Here is a 14,799-nt window from a genome sequence, read left to right as displayed (position 1 = left end):
TGTGAGCTCACAAATCCTTGAAAGATCTGGACAAGGTTCATCGGTGAGCTCCTCTGGCAGGCAAGGCTGCGTTGCCTGGGTCATGTAGCCAATGCCCAGCCACCGCATGCCTAAACAGCTTTTGTTCGGCCGGATCGAGGGGGCTAAACGGGCACGGCACGGGCTAGAGAAGAGATGCAGTGATGTGGTACAGGACGTGGAGCCGAGTGGACATGCCGATGACTGGTACCAGCGGTGTCAAGGTCGGCCTCTGTGGAGGCTCGTGAAGGACGCTACTGGGCAGTTGGAGGCAGTCGCCCTCCAACAACAGAGGGCGGAGGAGCGATGCTCACAACAACGAGCGGAGCGCTGGGTGGCTAAAGCACAGCAGGTTGGCACAGTAGGGGGCACAGGTGGAGCATCAGCCAGTCATCTCAGTCAGCTCAGTCAGTCGCCCCGTGGCACTTGGGTCTGCCCCATGACCTCCTGCCAGCGGGCGTTCAACACTTCACGTGGCCTCCAGGTTCATATGGCCTGGCACAAGCGTCGTGGTGATGTCACCGCCACTTAGTGGCGAATGGCGGTTGTTGTAGACAAGGAGAGCTGGAGCACGTGGGAGGGAGTTTCTGGCAACACGTGGAGTGCGCTGTCCGCAGCCGTCACTGGCTCTATCCGCAGCAAATCGCCTCAAGGTGAGAACAGCAGTGAGGGGAAGTGGCCACGGTGAATGGGGGGATGTCACCACGGCCATGTTACGTGGGTGACTTCACGGTGGCCATGTTACGTGGGTGACTTCACGGTGGCCATGTTACGTGGGTGACTTCACAGTGGCCATGTTACTTGGGTATAGAGTACTTGGCTGCCACTATAAAGTTCCACGTGATGATGATGTTGATATCAGCCACTTTGGTGGGGCCTTACCTGGTCAAATAAAAAATAGTTTAGATTTAGTATGGGTCTCTATGGTTATGTAAGAGTATAGATCTCTGTAGGTCTCGGTGGTTCTATATGGGAAAGGGTCTCTATGAGTCTCTATTGGTCTCCTTGGGTCTCTATGAGAATGGGTCTCTGTGTGTCTCAGTGGATTGCCAAGTTTCCACATGATGATTATGATGACGGTGATGACGTAGCTCTAGCAGGGGTCTTACCTGGCGTATACACAAAATAGAAATATAGTAATAGGTTTTTACCCTTTTAGCTGGCACAAAACTGCTTGTGTTGTGGTTATTGAAAATATGATCCCTTGTATAAAGGTGTCAGTTTTTGTGCCAGCTAAAAGGGTAAAAACCTATTGCTATATTTTGTTACTGGCAAAGGAGGTCTCATAAAATAGAAATAGTTTATAGTTCAAGTTGTTATTGTTGTCGTCACGCGTGCAGCGATTCTGGATCTCTTTTGGGCCTCAGCTGAGTCGTCGCCAGAAGTTGGAACTGGGCAGCCATGCAAGAGGTGTGGTTCTTCACGCTGGACGAGGACAAATCCTGGGGTGGCTACAAGAGCGGCGGCTACGACAACCACAGCAACATCCCTGAGGCTCACATCGACAGAGACGCCAATAGAGACCCATGTAGACCCAAAGAGAAACTGTTTGCAAAGAATCATGTCTCTGTTGCCAGATAAAAGGGTAAAAAAAACAATTATCATATTTTGCTACTGGCCAAGGAGGTTCCAATGGTGTAAATGCTTAGCCCGAGCTCTCGTACTCTGATGGTGCATTGTCTTTGAGTTGTGCGCCTTGTGGCTTCATCTGGTCCAACACCAATGTGAGACGAGGCTCTAAGGAAAGAAGTCTCGGGTGTGGACCAATCAATTTCAAGGACAGTGCCAAAACATTATCAAAGTCGTGTTTTCGTTTGCATTCCAACCGCAGGTATTGTGGGCAATACAAACATCGCTCCTTGTAAAAAAAAAAGCTGTCAGTTTGTTGCCAGATAAAAGGGTAAAAAAAACAATCATCAATCATGTCTGCATTAACCACACATGGCACTTGTGGTGAACATGCAAACAAAAACACGCTCTGATAATGTGGCATTGTCTTTGAAACTGATTGGTCTACACCAGAGACAACAGCCTTCTTTAGGGCCGCGTCTCACTACCCACCGTCTCACTACCCAGCGTCTCACTGCCCCAGCGTCTCACTACCCCAGCGTCTCACTACCCCAGCGTCTCACTACCCCAGCGTCTCACTACCCCAGCGTCTCACTACCCCAGCGTCTCACTACCCCAGCGTCTCACTACCCCAGCGTCTCACTACCCCAGCGTCTCGCCACCCAGCGTCTCGCCACCCAGCGTCTCGCCACCCCAGCGTCTCGCTACCCCAGCGTCTCGCTACCCCAGCGTCTCGCTACCTCAGCGTCTCGCTACCCCAGCGTCTCGCTACTCCAGCGTCTCGCTACCCCAGCGTCTCACTACCCCAGCGTCTCACTACCTCAGCGTCTCACTACCCAGCGTCTCGCCACCCAGCGTCTCGCCACCCAGCGTCTCGCCACCCAGTGTCTCGCCACCCAGTGTCTCGCCACCCAGTGTCTCGCTACCCAGTGTCTCACCACCCAGTGTCTCGCTACCCAGTGTCTCGCCACCCAGTGTCTCACTACCAGTGTCTCACCACCCAGTGTCTCACCACCCAGTGTCTCGCTACCCAGTGTCTCACTACCCAGCGTCTCATTACCCAGGTTCTCACCACCCAGTGTCTCATTACCCAGTGTCTCATTACCCAGTGTCTCATTACCCAGTGTCTCACCACCCAGTGCCTCATTACCCAGGTTCTCACCACCCAGTGTCTCACTACCCAGTGTCTCACTACCCAGTGTTAGACGAGAGAACGCCAAAAGGCAAACAGCCCCCCAAGTTTCACAGCGTTCAGTAGTTTAACGACACGTTTATATATTTTCGCGATCAAACCCCAAACTAAAAAAAAAACCTCCGTTGTGGATAATGCCGGTCGCAGAAGTCCCCGACTGCAGCTGCCACCGAGCGTTAAACGTTCCCATTGCCATGACTGACCACCGGCCTCCGCCTCCCTCGATCCGCCAGGAACAGCTCCACTACCGCTATGAGGTGCGGAAGAAGATCGACGAGGGAGGCCAGGGCCTGGTGCTGCCGTGCCTCCATCACAAAACCAACGCTCGCTCGTGGCCGTCAAGATGCTGGCGATGGCCTTGAGGAGAGCCGGAGGGGCCTTCCACGGCGGCCGCGCTGGGAAATACGCAAAAAAAAAATCTGACGTTGCTACTAAATATAAACTAATAAATCTATAACTGCCGTAAAACTACTGCCAACTATGAACTAAGAGAATAATAACTTCCGGAAAACTACTGAAAACTATGAACTAATTAACAATGTACTAGCCGCAATCAAGTTCATGCTAACTTTTAGCTAAAACAGACCCATAGAGACCCACAGAGACCCACAGAGACACGGGGGGGGGGGGGGGGTGAGACACGGGGGGGTGAGACACGCGGGGGTGAGACATGGGGGGGTGACACACGGGGGGGGTGAGACACGGGGGGGTGAGACACGGGGGGGGTGAGACACGGGGGGGTGAGACACGGGGGGGTGAGACACAGGGGGGGGGTGAGACACGGGGGGGCTGAGACACGGGTGGTGAGACACGGGTGGTGATGGTGGGTAGAGTCCATACCTGCCAGAAGCTCGGTCTCACACACGTGCCGGATCAGCTCTCCTTCCACGTCCTCTGCAGAGGCCCCGCTGAGACCCAGATCATCTTCACCCATGGTCTCCTGTCGCTGGGATACACACACACACAATCACACGCAGATACACACACACACACAAAAACACAGATACACACACACAGATACAGAGATACACACACACGTGCACAGATACCAATAGAGATGCGCACACACAGACACAACAACAACCGCCATGTGCCACTAAGTGGCGGTGACGTCACCCTGCCCTCTCCGCCCTCACCTTGCCACCCTGCTGCCGCTGGCTGTGTCTCCGGTTGGCGCCCTTGCGCAGGCTGGCGCTGACCTGCTGCTGATGCTGCTGATTTTCTCAGCCTGCTCCTCGCGTTGAACTCGACGTTGCACCAACTCCGTACATACCTGTTTCATCATCAGCAGCAGAATAGCATCGCCATCAACAGCATCAGCAGCAGACTAGCATCATCATCATCAGCAGCAGCAACCGACTAGCATCATCGTCACCAGCAGCTTCATCAGCGTTGTCATCAGCAGCATCGTCGTCAGCAGCATCGTCAGCAGCATGGACATCAACAGCATTGCCAACAGTAGCAGAGTAGCTTCATCAAAAGTAGCATCATCTGTGTTGTCAACATCATCATCGTCATCAGCATCGTAATCAGCAGCAACAGTATAAATGTATCATCATCAACAGTAGCAGCAATAGCAGCAGCATGAGTAGATGAGTGGATGAGTGAGTGAATGAGTGTATGGATGAGTGAGTGAATGAGTGTATGTATGAATGAGTGTATGTATGAATGAGTGTAGGGATGAATGAGTGGGTGAGTGAATGAATGAGTGTACGGGTGAATGAGTGAGTGGATGGATGAGCGAGCGAGTGGGTGAGTGAATGAATGAGTGTACGGGTGAATGAGTGAGTGGATACGCGAGTGAGCAAGTGCCTGAAGGGGTGAGTGAGCAAACGGGCGAGCTGGCGGGTGCTGAGTGGGTGAGCGCTCGGAGGGGTGAGCGAGTGGGTGAGTGAGTGAGGTAGTGCTTGGAGGGATGAGTGGATGTGTGATCGAGTGGGTGGGTGAGCGAGTGCTTGGAGGAGTGAGTGGGCGAGCGAGTGGGTGAGTGAGGTAGTGCTTGGAGGGATGAGTGAATGTGTGATCGAGTGGGTGAGCGAGTGCTTGGAGGAATGAGTGGGCGAGCGAGCGAGCGAGCGCCGAGAGCGGCGCGCGAGTGAGCGGGCAAGCGGGTGAGTGAGTGGGCGAATGCTCAGAGGGGTGAGTGCACGAGCGGGCGATCGAGGCCGGGACTCACCGGCCCGTCCAGGTGGACGAGCTGGCGGAGTGCCACCCCCTCCTGCAAGCCACAAGCAGGTGAACCAGCTGCTGATGCTACTTCTGCAACAACAGCACTGGAATCTGCTGCGCGACGAAAAATAAAACGCAACACAGGGTGACAGGGTTTTTGTGTGTGCGTGCGTGTTGAGCTCCTTTCGCACACCGTAAAGGAGCCAAACGTAGATAAGGGGGCGTCCATAAATGACGTCACGCGATTTTGGACAATTTTGACGCCCCCCCCCTCAAATATGACGTCACAAAGCTCTGCCCCCCCCCCCAAAACCATATTTCCATTTTGAAAATAAAACGTGCTTCAAACTATTGTAGTGCGTATTTAATGTGGCGCTGCACTCTGATGTTGTAGGAGTATAATTAGTGTTGATGTAACAATTCTATATTCATTTAAAATTGCGCATTTGGATGTGACGTCACGTTTCTCAAACCCCACCCCCCCCCCCCTTCGTCACACATCGTCACAAATGTCTGAACCCCCCCCCCCCAGGTGCGTGACGTCATTCATGGACGGCCCCTAATCTATGGGTGTCTCCGTGGGTCTCTGGTTATGAATGTGGAACTTTATTGCAACAAATGCCAATCGCCCACACACCACTCGCTCTCACACACCCACCCACCACTCGCTCTCTCACACCCACCCACCCACCACTCGCTCTCTCACACCCACCACTCACTCTCTCACACCCACCCACCACTCACTCTCTCACACCCACCCACCACTCACTCTCTCACACCCACCCACCACTCACTCTCTCACACCCACCCACCACTCACTCTCACACCCACCCACCACTCACTCTCACACCCACCCACCACTCACTCACTCACCCACCCACCACTCACTCACTCTCACACCCACCCACCACTCACTCACTCTCACACCCACCCACCACTCACTCACCCTCACACCCACCCACCACTCACTCTCACACCCACCCACTCACCCACCACTCACTCTCACACCCACCCACCACTCACTCACACCCACCCACCACTCACTCACACCCACCCACCACTCTCTCACACCCACCCACCACTTACTCTCACACCCACCCACCACTCACTCACTCTCACACCCACCCACCACTCACTCACTCTCACACCCACCCACCACTCACTCACACCCACCCACCACTCACTCACACCCACCCACCACTCACTCACACCCACCCACCACTCACTCACACCCACCCACCACTCACTCACACCCACCCACCACTCACTCTCTCACACCCACCCACCACTCACTCTCTCACACCCACCCACCACTCACACTCACCCACCACTCACTCACACCCACCCACCACTCACTCACACCCACACTCACCACTCACCCACACCCACACTCACCACTCACTCACACCCACCCACCACTCACTCACACCCACCCACCACTCACTCTCACACCCACCCACCACTCACTCACTCTCACACCCACCACTCACTCTCACACCCATCCACCCACCACTCACTCTCACACCCACCCACCACTCACACCCACCCACACCCACTCACCACTCTCTCACACCCACCCACACCCACCCACACCCACTCACCACTCTCTCACACCCACCCACACCCACCCACCACTCACTCTCACACCCACCCACCACTCACTCTCACACCCACCCACCACTCACTCTCACACTCTCACACCCACCCACCACTCTCTCACACCCACCCACCACTCAGTCTCACACCCACCCACCACTCAGTCTCACACCCACCCACCACTCAGTCTCACACCCACCCACCACTCACTCTCACACCCACCCACCACTCACTCTCACACCCACCCACCACTCACTCTCACACCCACCCACCACTCACTCTCACACCCACCCACCACTCACTCTCACACCCACCCACCACTCACTCTCACACCCACCCACCACTCACTCTCACACCCACCCACCACTCACTCGCACACCCACCCACCACTCACTCGCACACCCACCCACCACTCACTCGCACACCCACCCACCACTCACTCGCACACCCACCCACCACTCACTCGCACACCCACCCACCACTCACTCGCACACCCACCCACCACTCACTCGCACACCCACCCACCACTCACTCGCACACCCACCCACCACTCACTCGCACACCCACCCACCACTCACTCGCACACCCACCCACCACTCACTCTCACACCCACCCACCACTCACTCTCACACCCACCCACCACTCACTCTCACACCCACCCACCACTCACTCACACCCACCCACCACTCACTCACACCCACCCACCACTCACTCACACCCACCCACCACTCACTCACACCCACCCACCACTCACTCACACCCACCCACCACTCACTCTCACACCCACCCACCACTCACTCTCACACCCACCCACCACTCACTCTCACACCCACCCACCACTCACTCTCACACCCACCCACCACTAACTCTCACACCCACCCACCACTCACTCTCACACCCACCCACCACTCTCACACCCACCCACCACTCACCCTCACGGGTGGGGAGAGACGAGGTGAGGCGATGGGTGAGGAGACGAGGTGATGGGTGAGGAGGTTGACGAGGTGATGGGTGAGGTTGACGAGGTGAGGTGATGCGTGAGAGAGCCGAGGTGAGGGGATGGGTGAGGAGGGAGATGAGGTGGAGGCGATGGGTGAGGAGGGGGACGAGGTGAGGTGATGGGTGAGGAGGTTGACGAGGTGATGGGTGAGGAGGTTGACGAGGTGATGGGTGAGGAGGTTGACGAGGTGATGGGTGAGGAGGTTGACGAGGTGGTGAGGAGGTGGTGAGGAGGTGGTGAGGAGCAACGAGACGCACAGATTCCCCCCTCACCGATGTCGATCCGCGTGGCCCCCGCGGTGCTCGAGGCGCCATCGGACGAGGCCGCGAGGCCGCCTCAGAGACAGCCGCCATCGCTGGGGGAGGGGTTTCCCGCGCTTTTATAGACGTGTGACGTCACCCCATTTACCCCCCCTCACCCCTCCCCTCAATTTGTCGCTAAGCGACTAATTGAGGGGAGGGGTGAAGGGGTTGAGGCGAGGCGGGTTGAGGGGAGGGGGTGGTGGTGAGGGGGAGGGGCGAGGGGGGTTGAGGGGGGGGGTGTTGAGGGGAGGGGGTTGAGGGGAGGGGCGATGGGGTTGAGGCGAGGGGGGTTGAGGGGAGGGGGTGGGTGATGTGAGGGGGAGGGTCGAGGGGGTTGAGGGGAGGGGCGAGGAGGTGAGTGGGTGGGTGAGTGAATGAGTGGATGGGTGAGTGAATGAGTGGGTGGGTGGGTGAGTGAATGAATGGGTGGGTGAGTGAGTGGGTGGGTTAGTGAATGAACGGGTGGGTGAGTGAGTGGGTGGGTTAGTGAATGAGTGGGTGGGTGAGGGAATAAGTGGGTGGGTGAGTGAATGAGTGGGTGAGTAAGTTAATGAGTGGGTGAGTGAGTGAATGAGCGGATGGGTGAATGAATGAGCGGGTAGGTGAGTGAATGAGTGGGTGGGTGAGTGAATGAGTGGGTGGGTGAGTGAATGAGTGGGTGAGTAAGTTAATGAGTGGGTGAGTGAGTGAATGAGCGGATGGGTGAATGAATGAGCGGGTAGGTGAGTGAATGAGTGGGTGGGTGAGTGAATGAGTGGGTGGGTGAGTGAATGAGTGGGTGAGTGAATGAGTGGGTGGGTGAGTGAATGAACGGGTGGGTAAGTGAATGAGTGGGTGGGTGAGTGAATGAATGAGTGGGTGAGTGAATGAGTGGGTGGGTGAGTGAATGAGTGGGTGAGTGAATGAGTGGGTGAGTGAATGAACGGGTGGGTGAGTGTATGAGTGGGTGGGTGAGTGAATGAATGAGTGGGTGAGTGAATGAGTGGGTGGGTGAGTGAATGAACAGGTGAGTGAATGAGTGGGTGGACAGATGAGTGAATGAGGGAGTGGGTGAGTGAACGAGTGGGTGGGTGAGTAAATGAGTGGGTGGACAGATGATTGAGTGTGGGCGAGTTAGTGGGTGGGTGAGTAAATAAGTGGGTGGGTAGGTAAATTAGTGGGTGGGTGAGTGAGGTGCCGGCTCCCAGCCGCCATCTCGCGTAAGGAAGGCACCCAACCGCCAGCTTAGGTCGGAATGGTGAAAATCTTCCATCTTAAATTTTGATTTAAAGCGTTCGTGACTGCAGGGATTCATATTCTTGGTTCTTTCGGTAAAGTCACCACGTAGAAGGGAAACAATAAAATAATAAAAATGTAAAACAATAAAATTATCACGACGTTTAAGACCGCAACACAAGCAATCATCATCAGGTGTGAAAACCACAGCAAGAAAATTTGTAAAAAGTAGCGTTTTTTTTCAGATGGATTATGGCTTAGCAATCATTGGAAGGATTTGACACACCATTTCGGGTCTTAATCGATTGTTCACGCTTACGGTGGCTTTCAGACAGCATACATTAATTTTTCGTCTCCCCCCTCCTCTTTTCCGAACATAGATGAACTCGTCCATCTAAACAAACTGTCAAATCGCTGTCCGTGGTGCTAATGTTTAAAAATAAATAAATACAAACCCCCACGTCTTTCAAATGTTTCTTGACGTTGGTTTTCACACCCGATGATGACTGCTTGTGTTGCAGTCGAAACGTCGTGAGAATTTTATTGTTTTATATATATTTTATTATTTTATTGCTTCCCTTCAGCATAATCTTGTTTGAAGGCAACCAACCGCCATATTCGGCAGGAAAGACGCCCAACCGCCATTTTAGGCAGTGAAGACTCCTGGTCGCCATTTTAGGTAGGGACGTTGCCCACCCGCCATCTTAGGTAGGGAAGCGCGCCGACAGAAGTCGCCCACTTCTAGGGGGAGCTCTCTGGGCAATCGGCACTCCCAAACATTCTGCACAAGTGCCACAACGGCCGCCTGTGGCTGATGGTGGTGCTCAAAAAGGGGCCGTCCATAAATGACGTCACGCACCTAGGAGGGGGGGTGGGGAGGAGTCAGAGATTTGTGACGATGTGTGACGAGGGAGGGGGCGGGGTTTGAGAAATGTGACGTCACATCAAAACTTTCAACAAATACAGACGACACTTTCAACTTAATTAAAAATACTTTTCAATAAACGTTTTCTCCTACAACATCCGAGTGCAGCGCCACGTTAAATACGCAGTACAGTGACAATAATTTTAAGCGATTTGAAGCATGTTTTATTTTCAAAATGGAAATGTTTTTTTTGGGGGAGGGTGTGTGGGGGGGGGGCAGAGCTTTGTGACGTCATATTTGAGGGGGGGGTGTTAAAAATCCTCAAAAATCGCGTGACGTCATTTATGGACGGCCCCAAAGAGATAAAAAAAAGTATTACACACGGAACTTTTATTTCCGATGTCAAGAAGAAGTCGACGTGACGGGGAGTAAGGGAATAATCGAGGCGACTTTGTTTGGTGCCGTTGCGGTTTGGGGAAGGCGAGGGGGTGGACAGGCGCCTGCAAACCAGGCGAGGGTTGGTGGATCACCGCAGGCACAGGCAGATGCCGGGAAATGGCGACAGAGGCCCGGGGCCCCACCTGTTCCCGCCTCCACGGGGCGAGGCGATTCCCCCGTCGCATCGCCGAACGTTGCACCGCGGACTCGGCTCGCGTGCAGGGCGCGAAAGGAGATTCGACGTAGCATGGGGGACCGGCAGACTTACACAGGCACTCGCCCACAGACTCGCAACGGACACCCGCAGACTCACAATGGACACCCGCAGACTCACAACGGACACCCACAGACTCACAATGGACACCCACAGACTTACACAGCCACTCGCCCACAGACTCACAACGGACACCCGCAGACTCACAATGGACACCCACAGACTCACAATGGACACCCGCAGACTCACAACGGACACCCGCAGACTCACAACGGACACCCACAGACTCACAACGGACACCCACAGACTCACAATGGACACCCACAGACTCACAACGGATACCCACAGACTCACAATGGACACCCGCAGACTCACAACAGACACCCACAGACTCGCAACGGACACCCACAGACTCACAATGGACACCCACAGACTTACACAGGCACTCGCCCACAGACTCACAACGGACACCCACAGATTCGCAATGGACACCCGCAGACTCACAATGGACACCCACAGACTCACAACGGATACCCACAGACTCGCAACGGACACCCCCAGACTCACAATGGACACAAGCAGACTCACAACGGACACCCACAGACTCGCAACAGACACAAGCAGACTCACAACAGACGCCGGAAGACTCACAACGGACACCCACAGACTCGCAACAGACACAAGCAGACTCACAACGGACGCCGGAAGACTCACAACAGACACCCACAGACTCACAACAGACACCCACAGACTCACAACGGACACCCACAGACTCACAACGGACGCCGGAAGACTCACAACATACGCCTACAGACTCACAAAGAGACCCATTAACGTGGAAAGGGACCAATCTATTTGGAAAGGGACAAAGGGAAGGCGCCCAACCGCCATCTTGCATAGGGAAGGCACCTAACCGCCATCTTACGTGGGGAAGGCATCCAATCGCCATCCCACCCTACCTGCCCATTATAAATCCACTCCACCTGTCCATTATGAACCCACTCTACGTGCACATTATAAACCAACCCTACCTGCCCATTATAAACCCACTCTACCTGCCCATTATAAATCCACCCTACCTGTCCATTATAAACCCACCCTACCTGCCCATTATAAACCCCAGTGACACGGCCAAGATGAACCCACCCTACCTGCCCATTATAAACCCCAGTGACACGGCCAAGATGAACCCACCCTACCTGCCCATTATAAACCCACCCTACCTGTCCATTATAAACCCACCCTACCTGTCCATTATAAACCCACCCTACCTGCCCATTATAAACCCCAGTGACACGGCCAAGATGAACCCAGACCCCACACGTCACTGACAATCGACGGCACCAAACCCCATAAAATCAACGTCCGCAAGGTCATCTCACGTCCCGGTGACTTTATGCACAATAACAACGCTCTTAGAAAAACACAACATTCTTACAATAATTATAATATTTACAATAAAAACATTCAAAACTACGATATTATGTACAGAGCTATATATGATTAAATTATAACTTTTTTTCTTAACAAACTTCACGTGGCAGGGCCTAGGCACGCTTCTCGTCCAGTGCCTGCACCAGGCCTCCCTTCCCCCTCCCCATGTCCTGGAAACCGTGTGGCGAGGTCACTCCCTCCCTCATCCTCCTCCTTTGAGGACTGCCACCGGATGAAAACCAGCATGGGTTGGAGTCCCGGGGTAAGGGAGCCCTGGGTAGGCTACTGGGCTGAGTGTGTGGTGAGCGTGTGGTGGGCTGAGTGTGTGGTGAGTGCAGTCAGAGTGGCTGTGTCCAGTCCATGTCTGGGTTTCCACTCTTTCGTCTTCTGCCACAGCTATTTCCCACGGGAGTGTGTGGGGTGAGTGTGTGTGTGGTGCGTGTGTGTGGTGAATATGTGTGTGGTGAGTATGTGTGTGGGATCAGTGTGTGTGTGGTGTCTGGTGCGGAGAGTGTGGTGTGAGTGTTTGTGTGTGGGGTGAGTGTGTGTGTGGGGTGAGTGTGTGTGTGGGGTGAGTGTGTATGTAGGGTAAGTGTGTGTGTGGGATCATTGTGTGTGATGTGTGGCTGGGTGTGTGTGTGGTGCGTGGTGCGGTGTGGGTGGGGTGAGTGTATGTGTGGTGAGTGTGTGTGTGGTGAGTGTGTGTGTGGCGAGTGTATGGTGCGTGTATGTATGTGGTGTGTGGGGTGAGTGTGGGGCTTGTGTGGTGTGTGGCTGGGTGTGTGTGAGTGTCTGGTGTGGTGTGAGTGTGGTGAGTGTGTGTGTGGGGTGAGTGTGTGTGGGATGAGTGTGTGTGTGTGGGGTGAGTGTGTGTGTGTGGGCTGGGTGTGTGTGGCTGGGTGTGTGTGGTGAGTGTGGTGTTATGGGGTGGGTGGGTGGTGCTTGCGGTGGTGGTGCTGCTCGTGGTGGTGGATGGCACCGACTCCACCACCACCACCACGCCGCTACTCTGCCGTGGGCCGTCCACCACACAGCAGCAGGCGGCCGAAGAGCGACCGGAGCGCCCTGCCCAGTTGGGCCAAGCCCCCTCGCTTCCTCTTCTTCTCCTCTTCCTCCTCCTCCTCCTTCTGCTGTTGCCACATCTCCACCTCCTCCATCTTCTCCATCTTCTCCTTGTTCTCTTCTGTCTCCTCCTCCAACTCCTTCGTCTCGACCTCTTGCACCACGGCCACCACCACCACCTCCTTCTCCTTCTCCTCCATCTTCTCCTCCTTCTCCTCCACCTCCTCCTTCTCCTCCATCTTCTCCTCCTCCTTCTCCTCCACCTCCTCCTTCTCCTCCATCTTCTCCTCCTCCTTCTCCTCCATCTTCTCCTCCTTCTCCTCCATCTTCTCTTCATCCTTCTCCTCCTCCTTCTCCTCCGATGAGGAGGAGGATGATGATGATGATGATGGAAGCCTCTTCTCCGGCTGAGCTCTGTGGAGAGAGAGGCAGCAGCACCACAGCACCACCACGTCAGCATCCCGCGACTACGGCCAGAGGTCACAGTCGGTCCCCACCCCCAGGAGTGGACTTGCCCATCACGAGTTTCTACAGACTCATAGACACCCACAGAGATTCACAGAGACCCATACTCATAGAGACCCATACTCATAGAGACCCATACTCATAGACACCCACAGAGATTCACAGAGACGCATACTCATAGAGACCCATACTCACAGAGACCATACTCATAGAGACCCGCAGAGACCCATACTCATAGAGACCCATACTCATAGAGACCGATACTCATAGAGACCCACAGAGACCCATACTCATAGAGACCCACAGACACCCATACTCATAGAGACCCATACTCATAGAGACCCATACTCATAGAGACCCATACACACAGAGAGAGCCTCACCGTGGCTTCACAGCTCTGGGGAGGGCCCGGCTGGTGGTGGGGAGGGCCCGGCTGGTGGTGGGGAGGGCCCGGCTGGTGGTGGGGAGGGCCCGGCTGGTGGTGGGGAGGGCCCGGCTGGTGGTGGGGAGGTCGTCGCTGGGGCTGGCGGTGTCGTCGCTCTGGAGCCAGCCGTGAGCCAGCGCCTGCTCCGGTGTCATGCGGCGTTCTGGATCCCAGCTAGGGTGAGGGGGGGCACGGAGGGGGATAAAGGGGGGGGCACAGAGGGGGGTGAGGGGTGGTGGTCGTGGGTTGCTGAGGAGATGGAGTCTGCCTCAATGGCTTGCGATCACAAATCTCTATTTAACTACATCAAAAAAAGTAACCTGCATCGCCACACATATTACCATCGTTAGGGTAAACAACGGTGATCCAATCTCCGACCCCCAGGAACGGGTTTGCAGATTTGCTGAGCATTTCTGTGAGGTCCTGGGGAAGGGGGAATCCCTCAGCCTGGCAAAACGTGGGACAAAGTGGGGTTGACCCTGCTGAGGCTGTGGTGCCTCAAATATTGGAGGAGGTTGTCACCCCCTGTGAGTGGCTGGCTGAGGTGTCATCTGTTGAGGAAGTACTGAAGGCGATCCAGAGTCTGAGACCAGGAAAGGCACCGGGCAGAGGTGATCTCCCAAGCAAAATGCTGAGGGAGGGTGGCGTTTGTGCACAGACTGCCCTACATGACATCATAACAACAGTCTGGGCCACTGGACGGGTTCCGCAGGATTGGAAGGATGCCCTAGTGGTCCCCCTCTTTAAGAAGGAGGACCGCACAGACTTTAAAAAACTACAGGGGCATTTCATTCCTCAGTGTGCCAGGAAAGGTCCTGGCAAGGATTATTCAACAT

General features: G+C 54.9%; 1 long non-coding RNA gene across 1 annotated transcript; it reads right to left on the bottom strand.

Annotated features, from left to right (window-relative positions):
• Positions 1–694: 694 nt before the first annotated feature.
• LOC142922929 (uncharacterized) lies at positions 695–7,912 on the bottom strand. Its single transcript, XR_012940430.1, has 5 exons — positions 7,817–7,912; positions 4,956–5,062; positions 3,916–4,052; positions 3,620–3,725; positions 695–3,174 (listed from the first exon to the last, which is right to left on the bottom strand). It is a non-coding gene; the product is annotated as an uncharacterized LOC142922929 (long non-coding RNA).
• Between the last annotated feature and the right edge of the window lie 6,887 nt (positions 7,913–14,799).

This window comes from Petromyzon marinus, unplaced genomic scaffold (genome assembly GCF_048934315.1).
Source record: "Petromyzon marinus isolate PM22_M1 ecotype Great Lakes invasive population unplaced genomic scaffold, UKy_Petmar_22M1.pri1.0 PM_Scaffold_22, whole genome shotgun sequence".
Lineage (NCBI taxonomy): Eukaryota > Metazoa > Chordata > Hyperoartia > Petromyzontiformes > Petromyzontidae > Petromyzon > Petromyzon marinus.
Note: the sequence above shows the minus strand (reverse complement) of the source record. Positions and strands in the feature narration are given on the sequence as shown.